At 37.3% G+C, this 18093-nt stretch overlaps 1 long non-coding RNA gene across 1 annotated transcript; it reads left to right on the forward strand.

Moving 5' to 3' along the window:
* The first annotated feature begins 1737 nt into the window (after positions 1-1737).
* LOC145996379 (uncharacterized) lies at positions 1738-16916 on the forward strand. Its single transcript, XR_014442764.1, has 2 exons — positions 1738-1798; positions 16638-16916. It is a non-coding gene; the product is annotated as an uncharacterized LOC145996379 (long non-coding RNA).
* Positions 16917-18093: the final 1177 nt, after the last annotated feature.

The raw sequence follows: 18093 nt of genomic DNA on the forward strand, positions 1-18093 counted from the left end.
TCGCCGCCACCAGTTTGGACTTCAGTTACGAGTTATCGTCATTTTTTATTTTTGCTCAGTGCTGTTGATGGCCCTTATTTATTTGGAATTCCAGAGCAACTTGCTTCGTTAGGAGAATGAAGTTTCCCGCAGACGAGGAAGGGGCATTTTGCCACATTTTACAACTATGCCTGAGTTCCAATAATTTTCAAGTCATTCTTATTTGAGGCAGTACTGTGTGCGAATGCGTAGAATCGGAATTATATGAAGAAATTAAATATCTAGGGAACGAAGGAAAGGCAACCTTACTTTCATGTAAAAGATTCGGAAGAACTTTCGGATTTCACCCACCCCATCCCATCTCGCCCCACCCGCAAACAGCGGTGCTGGAAGGGAACCAGCTAAAAAGAAAGGCTTGCCATTGGTAACAGCCTTGCTGGGATACAAGAGATCTGACCAATAAGGACGTTTTAAAACCCACGTGACTGTCACCGAAAGAGCTCTCCCCCAATTTGTGCTGCAAACAGCAAAAGTAGACCGCCGCGTCATCTGTTGACCACCGACGAAACTGCAATTTCCAAGTGCAGCGAGTTTTAAAACAGGTTCCCCTTCTATACCCTAACTATTCTATGGTATGGCCATGTTACTCAACGCATGTGGAATGGCTCGTTAATGAAACTAGGTAACACCAGTACTTTTTCTACAGTATCTGTGAACACTGGTCGCTTCGCTTGTCTTTGGTTGGCCATGGTCTTTGGATAATGGTTGCATCCTATACAGATTTGTGCGAGTTTTTGAGGTAAGATGACATGATTGTTTGTGAAGCGACATCTCATACATTCTGAGACTAACTAATAACAAACTTTTGGTTTTAAATGTGTCGATTAATTACATGATCCGTCACCTCCGAATGACAAACTTTTGGTTTTAAATGTGTCGAAAGCATGGAATGCACTACCAACAAATGTTAAATCCATAAAACTCAATAAGAGTTTCAAAATTAAATTGAAAGAAATGGTTCTACAGGAGCAGCAGCAGAACAGTAGCACATAATATAATTGAACTGGCACTCAACAAACGACAAAACACTCATATTCTATAACTGTAACTATTGGAATTTTATTAATATCTTCAAATGGTACTACTTTACTATACCTGAGACACCTGGGAATGATTTCTTTCGCACTTTTTTAAATTGCTAACGTACTATTCTGCATTCCGGAACACTTATTTAGGTGAAATAATGCAATTCGTAACGAAAATAATGTATATTTCTTACATTTACGAGTACTTACTGTTCTTGTTTATTTCCACACACAACATGGCGATAGCTTACCGTTGATCGTTCGTTGTGCCAGTGTTTTGTCGATTTGGAGTGTGCATGCAGTGTTGCAAGCTCCTTTACCGAAAAATACCTACTTTCGGGCCGGATTTCAAAGTATGCTAAAAAAACAAACAAAAAAAAACGTCAGGAACAAACCATTGACGTTATGTTAGGTTGGGTAAGGCAAGCATAGTTAAAAAAAAATAATTAAAAACACTTTAGGAATTTTAAATTGACTTTTTTACTTACTTACGGGGACGAGGTATGCCTACTAGGTTAGGTTAGGCCTGTTAGGTTAGGTTCCATTAACACTCCTTTCGTTCAATTTAGCATATACGGACAATAGCGTGTATAGTGCTCTCGTGTAAAAACCAAATGGCGGGAGCAGAAATAGCACGTTGGAGAGAGATTTTCGTATAAAACCACATGGATTCACATTAAAATGGACCAAAGCTACATTCCGGAACATCAACAACACTCCAGAAAATGAATCCCGTAAGTACTTTCTCCTGTAAATTTGAAGGAATCAGTCTCAGGTATGGTAAAGTGTTACCCTTCAAATTATTATTATTTACTTAAATGCAGCCTTATATTAACATTTACATTTTTTCTTTTCACATTTGTATTTTTTAAATATTTTCTTCTTCTTTCACATTTATATCATCCTATGACTAATATTACTGAAATTAGAATATTCGTAATTGTAGGTAATGTGAATTTTTATTTCTCTTTAGTGTAATCAAGCTTTCCATTTGTATTCATATATTATCATGTTATATATACTTATATTTTCTTATGTAGCTCATGACAAGGGTTAGGTGGCAGAGCAGCCTATGGCTGAACCTCGCCCGCTAAATAAATGAATTATTATTATTATGATCCGTCACCTCTCAATGACAAACTTACGTTTTTAAATGTCGCAATCAGGTACATAACACAATCTGAACCTTACCTCGCGTTTGATACCCAGTGAAACCATATAGCTGTTCGGAACCTACTTTAAACTGTAGGCCCAATCCCGATCAGCATATTTGTGCATGAAGTGGACTTGTAACAGCAGCTCAACTTGTAATGCACACACACCTGCCGTTGCACACTTCTCAGTTTACCTTTCTACATGCTGCGTACAAGTAGCATTATCATCCAAATTAGTATTACGGTACTTGTTTACTATCCTTCGGACACTTTTATTTATTTATACAGAAGAAACTACTTACCGTAATAAGTTCCTGTAGCATTGTTGAACATCGGGAAGGTGTTTTGTGTGATGTGGGAATGTTTCATAGGGTACTATTATCGTATGAGGGAAACACCTACGAATCATATATTTCGGACTTCTTTACATTGCTAACGTGTTGCGGAACATTTCTTAAGGTGAAAATATGCATTTCTAACTAAGATAATGTCTATTTCTTCTATTTACGAGTACTTACTGTTACTTGTTGTTTCGAATCTGTAACACATTATGGCCGTGATAGCGTACTGGTTCAGGGGGCGTTCTGAGAGTGTTTTGTCGATTTATGTAGTGTTGCACCTCGTTCACCGGAAAATATCTACTTTCGTGCCCAGATTTGAAATTATGCTAATACGTCGCATTTACGTGTAGAACTTATAAAATAACCTTGCAATTTACCACGTTCATTGTCCATACACAGCAATTCGGAACCATCTTTATTTCGCAATTCGTTAATGCTCTTCCTTTACGCACAACAATCTTGCAACCTTGAATATTGACTTCAGAGGAGGAATGCCTACGTGGTTAGGTTAGGCCTGTTAGGTTAGGTTCCATTAGCATAAATACAAAGAAAAATTAATATTTTCGCTAAGAGACGCGTTACCTTGTATTGCCTAACATGAAAAAGCTCTCTCCTGTGACGTCAGAACACAATGTTGCTACAGTATGGTACGATAAGTGACACCCATTCGGGGAAAATGGCTTGTTCTGTGGAGCTGCTGTTCTTATGGTAGGGTTACGTTACGTTAAGAAAACATAGGTTATTTCATTTTTTTATCGATTACCATACTTGACTGCCAATTATTACATGCAGATTCGTGATTAGGAGGTCTCAATTAGTGAGTAAGCGAAATTTCATAGCAATTGGAGAGTGGTCCGGTATTGTAAACGCGTTCCAAAAAAAAATAAAAATACTCGACACGTAGTTCTAGTGAAAACACGGCGAGGCTGAAACACTGGCTACAGGGTTGCATCATCTTAACACACGGAACATTGCACTCTCATGCAGAAAGCATATGGTGGGAGCAGAAACAGTGTGTCGGACAGAGATTTTTGCAGAAAACAACACGCATTCACATTAAAATGGATCAAATCTATATTCAGGAACTTCCACAACGCTAAAGAAAATGATTTCCGTAAGTACTTTCTCCTGTAAATTTGAAGGAATCCGTTTCCCTCATACAATAATGTTACCTTTCATAGCTGAAATTCATGTTGTTTGTTGAAAATTAAGGGGCTATGCGTCAATGGTTCGTGGGGCTATGCGAGAATGGTGTGTGGGGCTACAAATATTTTTTAGAAACCAATTTTTAACTATTGTAACCTATGTGTGGCCCTACCTAACCTAACCTTACCGGAAATGGTTCGTGGGGCTATGTACGAAATCTGTCCAAAGGATAGTAAACAAGTACCCATAGCAGAACATTTTTCAACCTGGGGATAACTTTTTCCCCCATGAAAAGCACGTTATTTTTAACATTATAATTCTTTATTTGTCGTTGCTAATTCGGCGGCCAAATCTTGACTCACGTTGTCTGTCAGCTGATATGCAGAATTGTCAGCTATAAATGCCGCATAAGCTATTCACAAAATGTTTTGAATTGAAAATTGTTCCACAAACCATTCACGTAAGGTTAGGTTCAGTTAGGTTAGGAAAATTTAGAAAAATAAATTTCAACAAAGAAAAAATTAACATCTTATCAAACTACCGTGTGGTTGCTACACTGACAGGGGGTTACATAACCAAACGCATGGAACATTTGATTCACGTAGTCGACGGTAATGGCGGCACGAGCTGTCGTGCAACGGAGATGCATGAATGACGAAAAATACCGTACTTACAGGCCAAATAAGTTGCATGTTTCGAAAAAACAATTTCCGCGGCTTCAGAAAGTCCACAAGAACTCAATTCCGTAAGTACTTTCTTGTCTTTTCTCCTGTAAATTTCAAGAAATGTGTCTCCGGCTTATCTAATCGTTACCGAATGTGGAAGTTCCCATTTCATAATTCCGAATTTATCATGGTACACAGGCAATTTTTATGAACACGAAATGTCGTCCACTAAAAATGGCAGATACTTTTTATACTGTTGGGTCTTGGAGTACTATTTCTTGTACATACTATTTAGGGAACTACCGGGTGGCCAAACTAAAAGAGGCCCCATGTCTTGTAAACAACATACAGACAATTCACTCATTTATTGTATATACAGAATACAGAGTAGGAAAGTATTATTATGAAAAACAACGTACTGAACATTCCATAGGTCAATGGTTCACAGGAGGTGCTAAAAATGTTCACCATGAACCTCGATACACAACTCAACACGTCTCAACATGTTTCTGGAAACTTTTGCCAATTCATTTGGTGTGATTTCCGCAATCGCATTGCGAATGTTTGTTTTCAACTCTTCAATTTTATGCGGGTTGTTACTGTAGACCTTACCCTTTAAATTACCCCACAAATAGAAATCACAGGTCGACGGATCGAACGATCTGGGAGGCCATAAACCTGCGGAAACTGTACGTTCTTCTCCGAAAGCTTCATGGACGTATGACATTGAAAACCGTGAAGTATGCGCCGTAGCGCCATCTTGCTGGAAAAACTCATACTCTCGTTCTTCGTCTGTTAGCTGCGCTATGAATGGTTGCAACTATTCCGTTATATACACTTAATTTCTGCATGAATATAGCTTGAACATATTTGCATGGGGTTGTAAAATATGCTTATAATATGGATTACACTGATTACATTTATTATTATATATGTAATATACGTATATATAGCGCCACCCTAGCGGTAAGAAATAACAACACGTCACCACACAACGTGCGAAAAAAAATTCTTGTAACATAAATGCAGCTCTTACTTGCTTCATGTTCTTTTTATATCACGTAAAACATGGGGCCTCTTTTATCTTGGCCACTCTGTAGTTTACTATCCTTCGGACACATTTCTTCATTTTTACAGAAGAAACTACTTACCGTAATAAGTTCCTGTAGCATTGTCTAACATTGGGAAGGTGTTTTGTGTGATGTGGGAATGTTTCATAACGGAAATTCATGTTCTTTGTTGTAAATTAATTCTTCGTTGGACAATAGCCTTTGGCGCGTACCCCTTCCTACATCATCATGCGTTGTGATAGTGTTTTGTTCATGTTCATTGGGTATCCAGTGTTTCGAATTGTCTGTGTTTGCAACGAAAGTTAGAAACATGATGTGTTGTGGATGCGTGGTGAAATTTGTACCGGGTGTGGAAGATCCAGTGGATTTTTTAATTTAATTGAACACGGGATCGTGAAGGATGGAAAGGAATGTCGAAAATGTGGTAGTGAATGTAAGCTACTCGTTAGAAGGAATGGGCTGTGGGTATATGCCTAATATAACGTGTCGTGGATGCGTGGTGAAAGTCATGTAAGTTTTCCGTATCCTGGAAATGGATTTCAGTAAAAATCTGATATTCCCCAGACACCTATAACTTCTTTGTTTTGTCAATTTTTGACATTTGTACTTACCTGTCTGCTTCGCAGAACATTCTTTAAGGTGTATTCACATTTTTCGTCCCGAAATCTGTGCGAAATTTAAACTAAAAAATTATTTTTGTTTGAAATTTTTGAGTCCAAATTTTCTACCGATTCCAGGCTCCGCCCCTGGGGTAATTGACCTACTGCCCCCAACTGCTAATTCAATTTTCAATTTTATTACTCCATGTAAACCATATACATTGTATTTGGAGTGTTCAGTACAGTTCATATAAAAAAATATATATAATTACAAAATTTCTATAATTTACAATTAACGCGGCCCCGCCTTTGCTTCGCTACACTCTGCTCCGGCTTCCTGGCTTTATCTATAGAGTCCCTGTTAAAGGCATGTTAGAAATTGGCCGGAGTCACCTGCCCCCAAATGAGCCCCAAACTTTTAAATTTGAAGAAATCCGTTATATCACACAAAACATCTTCCAGATGTTAGACAATGCTACAGGAACTTATTACCGTAAGTAGTTTCTTCTGTAAAAATGAAGAAATCTGTGCAGGGAATATCAGATTAGTACCCGGATTTCTTTCAATTTAAAAGTTTGGGGCTCATTTGGGGGCAGGTGACTCCGGCCAATATCTAACATGCCTTTAACAAGGACTCTATAGAGAAAGCCGGGGAGCCAATTGTGTTTTACGGAACATAGTTCAAGGTGCCATTATGCTTTTTTACACAAAAACAAACACAATTTTTCACATACAGAGTGATTTTTTTTATTCCTTTCTTCGCTTTCGGAACACACAATATGACTCACACTGTGAGTGTGCAGTGTTTCAACTTTCTTCACTGAAAAATACCTACTATCGTGTTCGTCACCGGTGGAAATGGTAACAGTTCGTTATATCGGAGACACATTTCTTCAATTTTACAGAAGAAACTACTTAGAAATGAGTTTCTTCAAGCTTTCCAACGTTCGTTGACGTAACCCACTAACAATTTCCATAAGGTTTGGTTGGGTTAGGCAAGCATAGTAAAAAAAAAGAAAAGGAGTTTGAAACACTGACAGTGGGTTACGTCATGAAACGTGCGGAGCATGCAGTTCACGTACGGGAAGCATGTCAATTGTGTGTCGCTGGGATATTTCTCTTGAAAAATATATGATTTGCTGGTCAAATAGATTCCACGATGAAAGAAAATACCTCCACGAACGTTGGAAAGCTTGGAGAAACTCATTTCCGTAAGTAGTTTCTTTTGTTAAAATGAAGAAATGTGTCTCCGATATAACGAACTGTTACCAAAAAGAGTGCAGTGGAGATGCCAGTGGGTGCTATTTGGGGCTTTTGCTGGAGGTGACATCACAAAGGAGACTCCTCAACTCCGGGCATCTTAAAAACATGTAATATAATACAGGTTTATCGCCTGCTTTTTTTATGTTCCTATCCAAGTTAATCATGGTAAAAGAAATGGATGACAATGGAAGAACTTTGCGATGAATTCATCCATGTGTTTGGTTCTTTAACACTATTTCTCTACACGGAACAATAAGGGTAAATAATACTTACATGAGTCAAACACAATAGAACACCCAAAAGAAACATTAAGTCAAACAATTTTAAAGGTCTTGGGGGGGGGGGGGGGCAGGGAATTTAGAGTGTGCGGACATGTTTTATAATTGACTAATTTAATTGAATATACCATAACTTAACCACAACTGGATCGAAAGATAGTAGGATTGGAGAGAAAAATTGAAGTAAATGTACAGCAGTCTCAATGACTTCTTGGTCATAAATCATCGTAACATCCTACGAAGCCAGAGGCCCTCGTTCGAACCATAGTAAGTCATATATATAGCAGTGTGTTTGTCTCTTCCTCAATTTCATCATTGTTTCTCATCATAGTGATTAAACCAAGAGGTAAAGATTTGCCTTAAAATAAGACATTGGCAAGGGTGGTTTTTTATGCATTAGTTATTTGACGTTGTTTTTCAACCACTTTTGGTTAATTTGGATGATGAGTGATAATCTAGATTACATTGAATAAAAGACTGTCACAAGAACACTCATGCCCATGCTGTGACTCAAACTCAGGAACCTCCATGACTAGATCGAAGGTTGAAAACTGAATGTGCTTGGCCGTTCAGGTGCACGAGTTTCTTTGTGATTATTCCTTCATCCACAAATGGGATGGTGGGGGGGGGGGGTCATCTTTTATTGGGGTTACGTTTTCTCACTTTACATATATTCCTTTAAAAATTTTAAAATATATATATTTATATTTCAAATGGGATACATTATTTTGATTTTTCAAACAAGAAATAATTTTCATTTACCATTTTTAAAAGACAAAGCGAATTAAGTATTTATGCCACCTTCATAACCTGCCAATGCTCCCATCAAATTTATATTTTTATCATTCATTTTTTGTTGTGATAATCCTAAAGATGTAGAAAAGGGGCATAGATAGATAAATTATGAAAACACCATTACAACAAATCTCTGTGAAAAATTGAAGGCTATGAAGGATAATAAGTATTGGTGTAGTAGCAAAATATTTAATATATAAAGCTGTATTTTTTTACCCACATGCAACTTTAGATTTTAATGTAGCAGTGATGTAAAGAGAGAGTCGTATTTACTTTTCGCTGGTTTGTAGAACGCAATTTATTATTATTACGTGCTGTAAACCTTTTCATGTGATTATCTAGGCCTTATTCCTTGCTTTTTGCCTATTATTCTACTGCAAATGTGCCGGCCCACATGGCACATCGTGCTACGATGCCAGTGGTTCCGGGTTCGAATCCTGGCCTGGGCATGGATGTTTGTGAGTGTCCACTCATCAATTTCATCATGTCATCACTCATCCTCATCTTCGCAAATTAGCCAAAAGTGGCACAAGAAGCGAAGTAAAATAAAGCAATTCAATCAATCTACTGCAATTGTCTGGTAGGACCAAGATGTGATGATATTTTCCGTAAGTTTACATTGCTTACGGGAAATGTCTCGGAATGCTCTTTCCACAATACTCTTTATTTTCTTTGAGAGATGCAGAAACGTTTTTGTGTCCAATTTGGAACGCGGTGGGCTTCTTGTAGACATGCAGTGCTCAGGTACCCTTAACCCTCTGTACCCATGTAAAAAGAATTGCGTGATTTATGAAGATTACTTTCCATGCAAACTATTCTTGTTGTTTTTAGCTCTCTCACATGTATTATATTATAGTAATAAGAATTTTTTTGGTAGTACTATTTATTACGTCATTTTCATTGTTGCATTGCATTTGTGGAAAGGTATTTGTTGGAAAGTCATGACAGAAGAATGGTAAATAGATGTGAACAAAATTTGACATGCTTTTTTGTTTGTGGTTTGTATCTTGGAGTGGTATTGGAAGTATCAGAGAATGAGGATTGGGAATCCTGGTGCGACGTTGGGGGCACAAGATTTACTGCAGATGATGTTTTGTTGCATATCAGGTATGCCTTATTGCACCCAACTCGAGCACCTTCTTGTCAAGGACCGTATTTATTCTTCTGACGTAAACGCGGAGTGCTTTCATGGTTATGTTAGGCTTGTTGGGTTTAAATCTCTCAGCATAAATACACTAGATTTAGCCTAACAACGAAAGCACTTTGCCTGATGTCAGAAGATGAAATGCAGCACTTGACCAAAAAGGTACTTGAGTTTGCAATGACCCTCATGTCACAAGATACTTGGCTTTTGTTTGTAAGATGGCCATGCGTCTGTGAACCAACCAAAATTGGGCAGTGTTCCGATATATTCAGCTTTATTGCATTTTTTGGCTGGAAGCCAGAGATTTATTTCTGAGAGTTTCGGGAGGATGGTTTAGTGAATGTGATGTGAAAGGTGCCAAGTGCAGTAGATGATATGGCAGAAATGTAGGGATGAAGTTGATAAAATGGCAGCGAACAAAGAGTTGGTTTGTGGAAGTCCTTTTTATGTGTTCTAAATGTAAATTGGATTGCTCCGCTATGACCGGAACATTTTTTTTGCAATTATGAATATCGGTCTGACATGCTATTTTTCAATTATATTTCTGTCCTCTTACACAGTTTACCTTCGCCCCATCTCCACCGTTAAGTACTTGAAAATATTATACAAGGTGTCATTTTAATGGCGCCCACGGACCACAGATTCGTATAGAGGACATCAAAACAAACAACTTTTCTCAGTAACATTTTTCTCGTTGGTGCGGCGATTCGACGTTACAGCTGTTCAAAAAAGACCATTTTGCCACCTGGATGCTGGCAACCCAACACAACATTTGATCGTATCTGTGACGTCATTTCCTGCGGCGAAACAGCGCACGGCAGAGTTGCAAGGAACATACAAATTTTGTGAAAATTGACAAACTACAAACCACATGGTTAGGTGTAAAACGAATCGAGAAACGCGTCCAGTAGACTGAACACCATAGCCTATCAGCAGTCATCTCAGGGGAAGGGTGAAGTGAACCAACGATATGAGAAATGGTAAAAAATGTATTCAAAATGAAGTGTCAATATCGGATTTTGTCTCAGCCTACATGTCAAATATCAACAACAATACATTTTATTGGACTTACAGCCACATGTCAAATATTTGCAAATCTCGGTGCAAGTTTGATATCTACAGGTTTGTGTCCAGATGTCTTGTGGTACTTTGTGCTGATAACGGAAGTATCTGAGGTTCACGTTGTTACATTACGGCTAAAACACGTAGAGCCACAGTAACAATCTAATGAAGAATGAGTGGCGAATATACTGCCCGGTTCACAGTTGCAAACTAATTGTGTATCCGGTGCATAGATAAACACAGTCGTCGGAGAGCCTTTACTACTACTATTTATATCCCTGTTTTTTCAACCATTTTTGTCAATTGCCTCATAATGCCGTGAATATACTGAATATACATTATATTGTGTGTTGCTTATCTTTGGAATTTTGAGTTCTTCCATTTCTATTTTTGTCATCTGTTCAGTGTGTCACAGACAACTAGTATCAGAAGGACGAAGTGGATAGACTAAATTGTAGATATCAACTTGGTAACTAGATTTGCAGATATGGATATATATAACTAACTAACTAACTCTCTAGCCTTCTTAAACCCGAAGGTTCATGGCTGCAGCAACACAGGCCTTCCATCTGTCCCTATTTTGAGCAAGTTCTATATACTCTTTTCCATCCCTACCGATCTCCCTTAGGTCCATCTCAACGTTGTCCCTCCATCTTCGTCTTGGCCTTCCTACAGGTCTCTTACCATCAGGTTTCCCAACAAGAATCCTGTAAACTCCTCGTTCCTCTCCCATTCGTGCCACATGGCCTGCCCACCTAAGTCTTCTTGATTTAATTATTCTAATAATATCTGGACATGAATACAAATTATGTAGTTCTAAATTATGTAACCTTCTCCACTCACCTGTCTCCTCATCCCTTTTAGGTCCAAATATTTTCCTAAGGATCTTATTTTCAAATACTCTCAATTTATGTTCCTCTTTCAATGTAAGGGACCAAGTTTCACATCCATATAATACTACAGGCAAAATTACTGTTTTGTATATTTTAACTTTCAGTTTCTTAGATATTAAACGAGAAGACAAAAGTTTATGAAGAGAGAAGTAACATGCATTTCCTGAATTAAGCCTACTTTTTATTTCCTCTTTAATATAATTTTCATTTGTTAATATTACTCCTAAGTATTTGAATTTGGAAACTGGTTCAAACGAGTTGTTATCAATAATTAGATTTTGATTATTACCTAACACTTGGTTTCGGCCTGTAAGCATATATTTAGTTTTCTCTTTGTTAACTTCCAAACCTATCTCTTTAGCAGTTTTGAAAAATATTTTAGCATTATTCTTAATTGTATTCACATCATCCCCCAGTAAGTCTACATCATCTGCATATGCTAACAACTGAGTCACACCATTCAATTTTAGTCCTTCTTTAGTTTCTTTTACCTTCCTAACAGCATATTCTAAGGCAAAATTAAAGAGCAATGGAGATAATGCATCTCCTTGTTTTAACCCATCATGAATTGTAAATTTGTCAGACATATTAATACCCACACGAATTTTACTTTCTGTTTCACTGGTGCATACTTTTATCATACTAACAAGCTTCTTAGGTATTCCAAACTCAACTAATATATTATATAGTTTATCTCTTTTGACTGAATCATATGCTTTTTTGAAATCAATGAATAGCTGATGGACATTTTGATTATATTCCCACTTTTTTTCAAGTGTCTGTCTGATGTGAAAAATTTGATCTGTAGTTGATCTGTTACGTTTAAATCCACATTGATAATCACCTATAATTTCATTAGCATATGGGGTTAGTCTTGTTAAAAGAATGTTAGATAATATTTTATATGTTGTTGAGAGTAGAGAAATTCCACGGTAATTATTGCAGTTCATTTTATCACCTTTTTTAAACACAGGAACAATTATGGATTCTTTCCACTGTTGAGGGATTTCTTCTTTATTCCATATTAAACAGATTAATTTATGAATTTGATACATTAATGAATTTCCACCATATCTAATTAACTCAGCTGGTATTAAATCAATGCCAGGTGCTTTGTTATTCTTTAGCCTTTTAATAGCATCTTTAACTTCAGTCAAGTTGGGTTCTGGAACTAAAGGTTCTGCTGTGTGTACTTCATTCACTTCTGATTTATCTCCTACATGGACATTTAAAAGGTCATTAAAGTAGTTCTTCCATCTATTTAGAATATCACTTGGGTCAGCTAGAAAATCACCGTCTTTATCTTTTATCAAGTTTACTTTAGGTTGCCACCCCTTTCTAAATTCATTTACACCTTTATATAAATCTCTGATATTTTTATTTTTGCTGTTTGTTTCAATTTCGTTAATTTTGCTTTTCAAGTAATCTCTTTTTTTACTTCTAAACGTGCGGTTAACTTCTCGCTTTATTCTATTATATATATATATATATAGAGAGAGAGAGAGAGAGAGGGGGGGGGGAGATGTGACATGTAAGCTGAGACAAATTTCGATATGACCACTTCCACTTGAATTCTATTTTCTTTCTACCATTTTTCAAACCATTTGTTTACTTCCTGTTAGGTTAAAGAACGTGTTTTACGGTACATAATGTGGCTAATTGTAGCTATGTTATTTTTCACAAAATATGAGTGTTCCTGGCAACCCTGGAACGCATTGCTTCACGGCGGGATTGGGATATGATGTCACAAATGCAATCAAATGTTGTGTGTGGTTGACAGCATTCAGGCGGCAAAACGGGCTTTTTTAAACGACTGTAGCGTCGAAATGATGCACCAACGAGAAAAACGTTGTTTGTTTTGATGTCCTCTATACGTTTCCGTGGTCCGTGGGCACCATTAAAATGACACCCTGTATATTTTCGTTCATATTGGAATGATTGTTTGGTTTGGTCACAATTTGACATTGTTACATCAGGAGTGTTACTTTTACTGCTTTTTGGGAAATTTTACGGAAATAAGGAGTGAAAGTAGTCCGTAATAGGAGTTTGTTTTACTTACGTTGGCAATATTTTGGGAGAGGTTCAGTATATCCAAATAGCAACCTCCCTTCTACATAATACACCCTGGACTGCATTTTGCAGACTAACAAGGCTTTAACATGTTGACCTATGAGCAGTATAATCCTCTATGGCATTTGGGTTTATGATTGTCTCTTCATTTCTTTCATCTTACGTGGTAGTGTTATCGCCTTGTAATCAAGAGGTAACAGGTTCGATACCCGGTGGAGGCACATAGTGGTTCAGATCCCACTTTAAACTGTAGGTCCAGTTTGTGCATAAAGTGGACTTAAAACACCAACTTAACTTATCACCATTTTTTCTACTTTGCAAGTAGCAAAAATGGCAGAAACATGAAGTAAAATAAATAACATTGATCAGTCAATCAATTATATCTCTTCAAACCTCGACATAATCAAGCTGCTACTCTTTATGATTATGCCATAATTTATTTATTAATATTTAATTTCAAGGGTGCATATTAATTTATGTACAAATCTAAAAAAAGTAGAAAGCTACTTAAGAGTAAAATTGGTGGGATCCATACACAAACTTTAAAAGAAAAAGCATTTACCCTTCTCCAGTCTCACATCTTACAGCCCCATCAAGCTAAAAAATCAGCTACAGTCTGTGCTACATGCACTTGATCATTGTCCTGCATGATGGGAGGATTAATCAGAAAGTGTTGAACCTTCCTCTTTTGCAACGCAGGTCTCAGGGTATGTTCCTAATATGAACAGCAATACTGCGCATTGACGGTCTGTCCTGGAGGTACGGCGAGAATCACCAAAACTTGGATATTGCACACACACTACCCAACTTTAGACTGCCAACTCCAACGATACTCCATTCCTCTCGTCACTGCGTATGCACCTAATGTTGGAAGGAAGAGTTCATTTACTGGGAGATAGGTTAGGTATCAAACTAACGTGTGGTGTAAGCAAGTAGCACCGGTTTCGTTACATGGCCTATATACAGCAGTGTTGCCACTATTAAATCTCAAACCCACATATATACTATACATGTATTTTTTCCCCTCACGCAAATGTAAATGGGTTTGATAGATTTTCAATTTTAGGTGTAGTTCAAGAAAGATAGTACCTTTGAGGGTACATTTGTTAAGTGTGTTAATTTTTTTTTTTTTAATTTATGTGCATGATTGCATTCCAAATTCAAATTCATAGTATTAGATTCTATTTACAAAATATACAAAACTGCTAGTTAAGTGTATGTGTATGTGCCGCATAGATATATTGAAAAAGCCTGCTGAAATATTAGATTCCGTTGAAGAAAACATTTTTTTTTTTGTTTCTTTGTTCAATTGATGCTTGTGTCTTATCTATCGATTTCATGTCGAGAGCTGTACTTTGAATTTAGAAATGAGTGTTTTTTTTTATTCTATAAACTTAAATGAAAGCTGTGTAACAAGAAAGATACAGCCAAGTAACCTAAATTTCTTGATTTGAAAGATGTCGAGGTAAAATGCCAAAACAAAGCCCAACCAATATCCCAGCACATATTTTTTTTTCCATCAAGAAGACAACTATTTTTTTCCACCACTTCCAACTCTAAAATTCAATATTTGAGTCCCCTTCCAACTACTTTACACAAATATTTGAGTCCCCTTCCAACTACTTTACACGAGTCAATGCACCTGTTTCAATTGTTCTGGACAAGTAAGACAGAACAGAAATATCGTATGTGGTTTTGAAGACACAACATAACTACATGTAAACGAGTTACAAGCTTTATCCATGAGGCATTCTTGTGTTGTTTTTAGTTTGCAACTAGGTACACTGTTGTCTTCTGCCTGCTTTCGCTCACATCGTCTGCTGTTCTTTAGTGTTAACTGCTGTAGGAGGGGAACCCATATCTTATTATTATTTGGTTGTTGTGTATGAGGGTGTGCACTGTGTGTTGGATATTTACTGTTGTGGTTATTGTATCTGATATGCTTCGGAGTCTGGTGGTGGTGGTTTGGGTGTTTTTGCATTCGTTTGATGCTGCTGATGGATGTCCTGATGTAATGTGCCTTGCACTTGCATATTGCATCATACAAACACAAGTTATGAAGGGGAGAGAGTATCGCTTGTGTTTGTTGGATATTTTGGCATTTGACTTGCGAGTTACTTTGATGTAGGGAAGAAGAGCTTCGGATAAACAGTTGAATGTGGTGGGATGGTAGGGAATTCAAACCACTCTCTCTTCCCTTAGTTGTTGTTTTCGGGAGAAGCCTTTTGTTTTGATGCGGTGTTGGAAAAGTGATGGATACATTGGTTGTCTGCATCCAGTGTTCTGTACACTGTGGTTATGCGTACATCAGTTTATCTGTATTTACATACTGGCGTGTGTCTCATTTCTCAAAATATGAAAATCAGGTTGCAAGTTGGACGATTTAATCTCTAAAACAATAACTGTATCTTGGAATCTTTTTTTTGTGTATAAATTAGGAATAAATTGTGTGTAACATAGAATTGTGGAAGAGTATTATTGTGTAGAACAGGCGTCTGTGAATAACACTTCATGTTTCACCAGTTATCTTTCACGAAAGTGAATATATTAAATTGCCTAGCTTACCATGGTTGATAGAGCACTTTTGGTAACAAAAGGAGTTAGATGGTGAGGAGGAGAAAGGTAGGTGGCTGAGGGACACTTCTCTGCTTCCTGGTGGCGGCACTGGCTGCTACTCTCAATGATGCACTTAGATATTCGTAACTAAAAGGACGTCTGCTACAGGGCACCCTTCACTTATATAGTAGCCAGTCCCACTGTGCTGTGCAACCTCAGTTTCCACTGGAATTCTCCTATGCAAGTCGGAGCATTCCACGAGATGGAGGAATCCGGATGTGAAATAAGTCAGGAAGCAAACATTCTCCACCTGCATTCCTAGCCACCTACAGTATTGAGCAAATCTATATTATGGCAATGTTTTTCATTTACGGATTGTTATTTTAATTCAGCTAAAGTTTCAAATGCTAACCATGTAGTAAGGATGCATATTTGAAATGTAACTATAACTTCACGTGGACATAAAGAAATGGTGAAGATGTTTTTTATAATCATGTTAAAATTTTCTTACAAGTGGATTTTTCTTGCATCTTTCAGGGGTCATCATGGGATATCATACTAGGAAGGTGCTCTGCGGTGGAGTGAAAAACAAGTACTGCTATACTGCTTCAAAAGTGAGCAGCCAAAAGAATGCCTTTGCTTCGAGAACTGCTTCAACTAGATTTGAGCTCAAGTGCTATGGAAGCAGCTACCACTGTCTGGGACTTCTGCTAAAGTGAGGCTCATTACGGCATCGTATACAACAAACCAATAGCAGGTAGAGGCATAACAAAGGTGTAGAGATGGAACACTACCATTCTGAAAAAAAAAAAAAAAAAAAACTAAATACGCTGACCAAGGCAGTAATTTATTTTATTAAAAACATAAACTAAACGTAACTTTTCCACCTTCTAGCAAGGTCTTTTCAGACTCTGTATCAAGTACAAAATTTTTTGTTTATGTTTATGTTTTTAATAAAATAAATTACTGCCTTGGTCAGCGTATTTAGTTTTTTATAATCATGGAAACAAGGCTTAATGGTGTTATAACTACCATTCTGCTGTGGCAAAACTCACTGGGGACACAAGAATGTTCAGTTTACCTTGTGGCATGGTGTTTTGCGGTAATGTTTTAACCCTTTTAACATTGCAGTAGTCCTTGGAGTTATTGCAACCATTCTTAAAACTTTCAGAGCCTCAGAAAATTATTCTCTTAACGTTTTTTATAATAGCTGTAGAATAGGTATCGCACCTTAAGCACATCTGACTACTTCTGTATGTCACTGCGTATAAAGTATATATCTACAGATTGTCTTCCTTTAGCAATAATAATTTTAAAAAATAACTTTTAAAAGCGAAATGGCAGTTTTCCATGAGTTTTCACTTAGTATTGGAAAGTTTTGCGATATCGAGAAAAGCAGCATTCAAGCATGCGCCTCACATCACATGGGAGGCGTATCAAGTGGTATTTTTCGCAGGAGAAATAACTTCCTCAAAAATCGTTTTTGCCTTAGAAATTTGCAGGGAATCATCGTAAAGAATTGCGTGAAGCCATGCATGTTTTCACTGTTGCTTCATATATCACGTATATATCAACAGGCACAAATACAAATTACGAGGTTGCAGTGGCATGCCGAGGCTTTTCGAAAGGGGGGGGGGGGGAGGATAGGGTACATATACTTTTTTATATTTTTCCATCTTGGCATTCTTTTTCTTCAGAATGTTGCTTTGGCTCCCGCTTGGCCATGCCAACGATAGATTTGGTTTCTTCATTAATAATATTAAAAAAATATATATATATAAATGTGTACAGGCCATTTTCAATATATTTTTCCTTTCCTTTGTATTGGAAACCTGATGGTAAGAGACCTGTAGCAAGGCCAAGACGAAGATGAAGGGACAACGTTGAGATGGACCTAAGGGAAATCGGTAGGGATGGAAAAGAGTATATAGAACTTGCTCAAGATAGGGAAAGATGGAAGGCCTGTGTTGCTGCAGCCATGATCCTTCGGGTT

This window comes from Lepisma saccharinum, chromosome 12 (genome assembly GCF_977018435.1).
Source record: "Lepisma saccharinum chromosome 12, izLepSacc3.1, whole genome shotgun sequence".
Lineage (NCBI taxonomy): Eukaryota > Metazoa > Arthropoda > Insecta > Zygentoma > Lepismatidae > Lepisma > Lepisma saccharinum.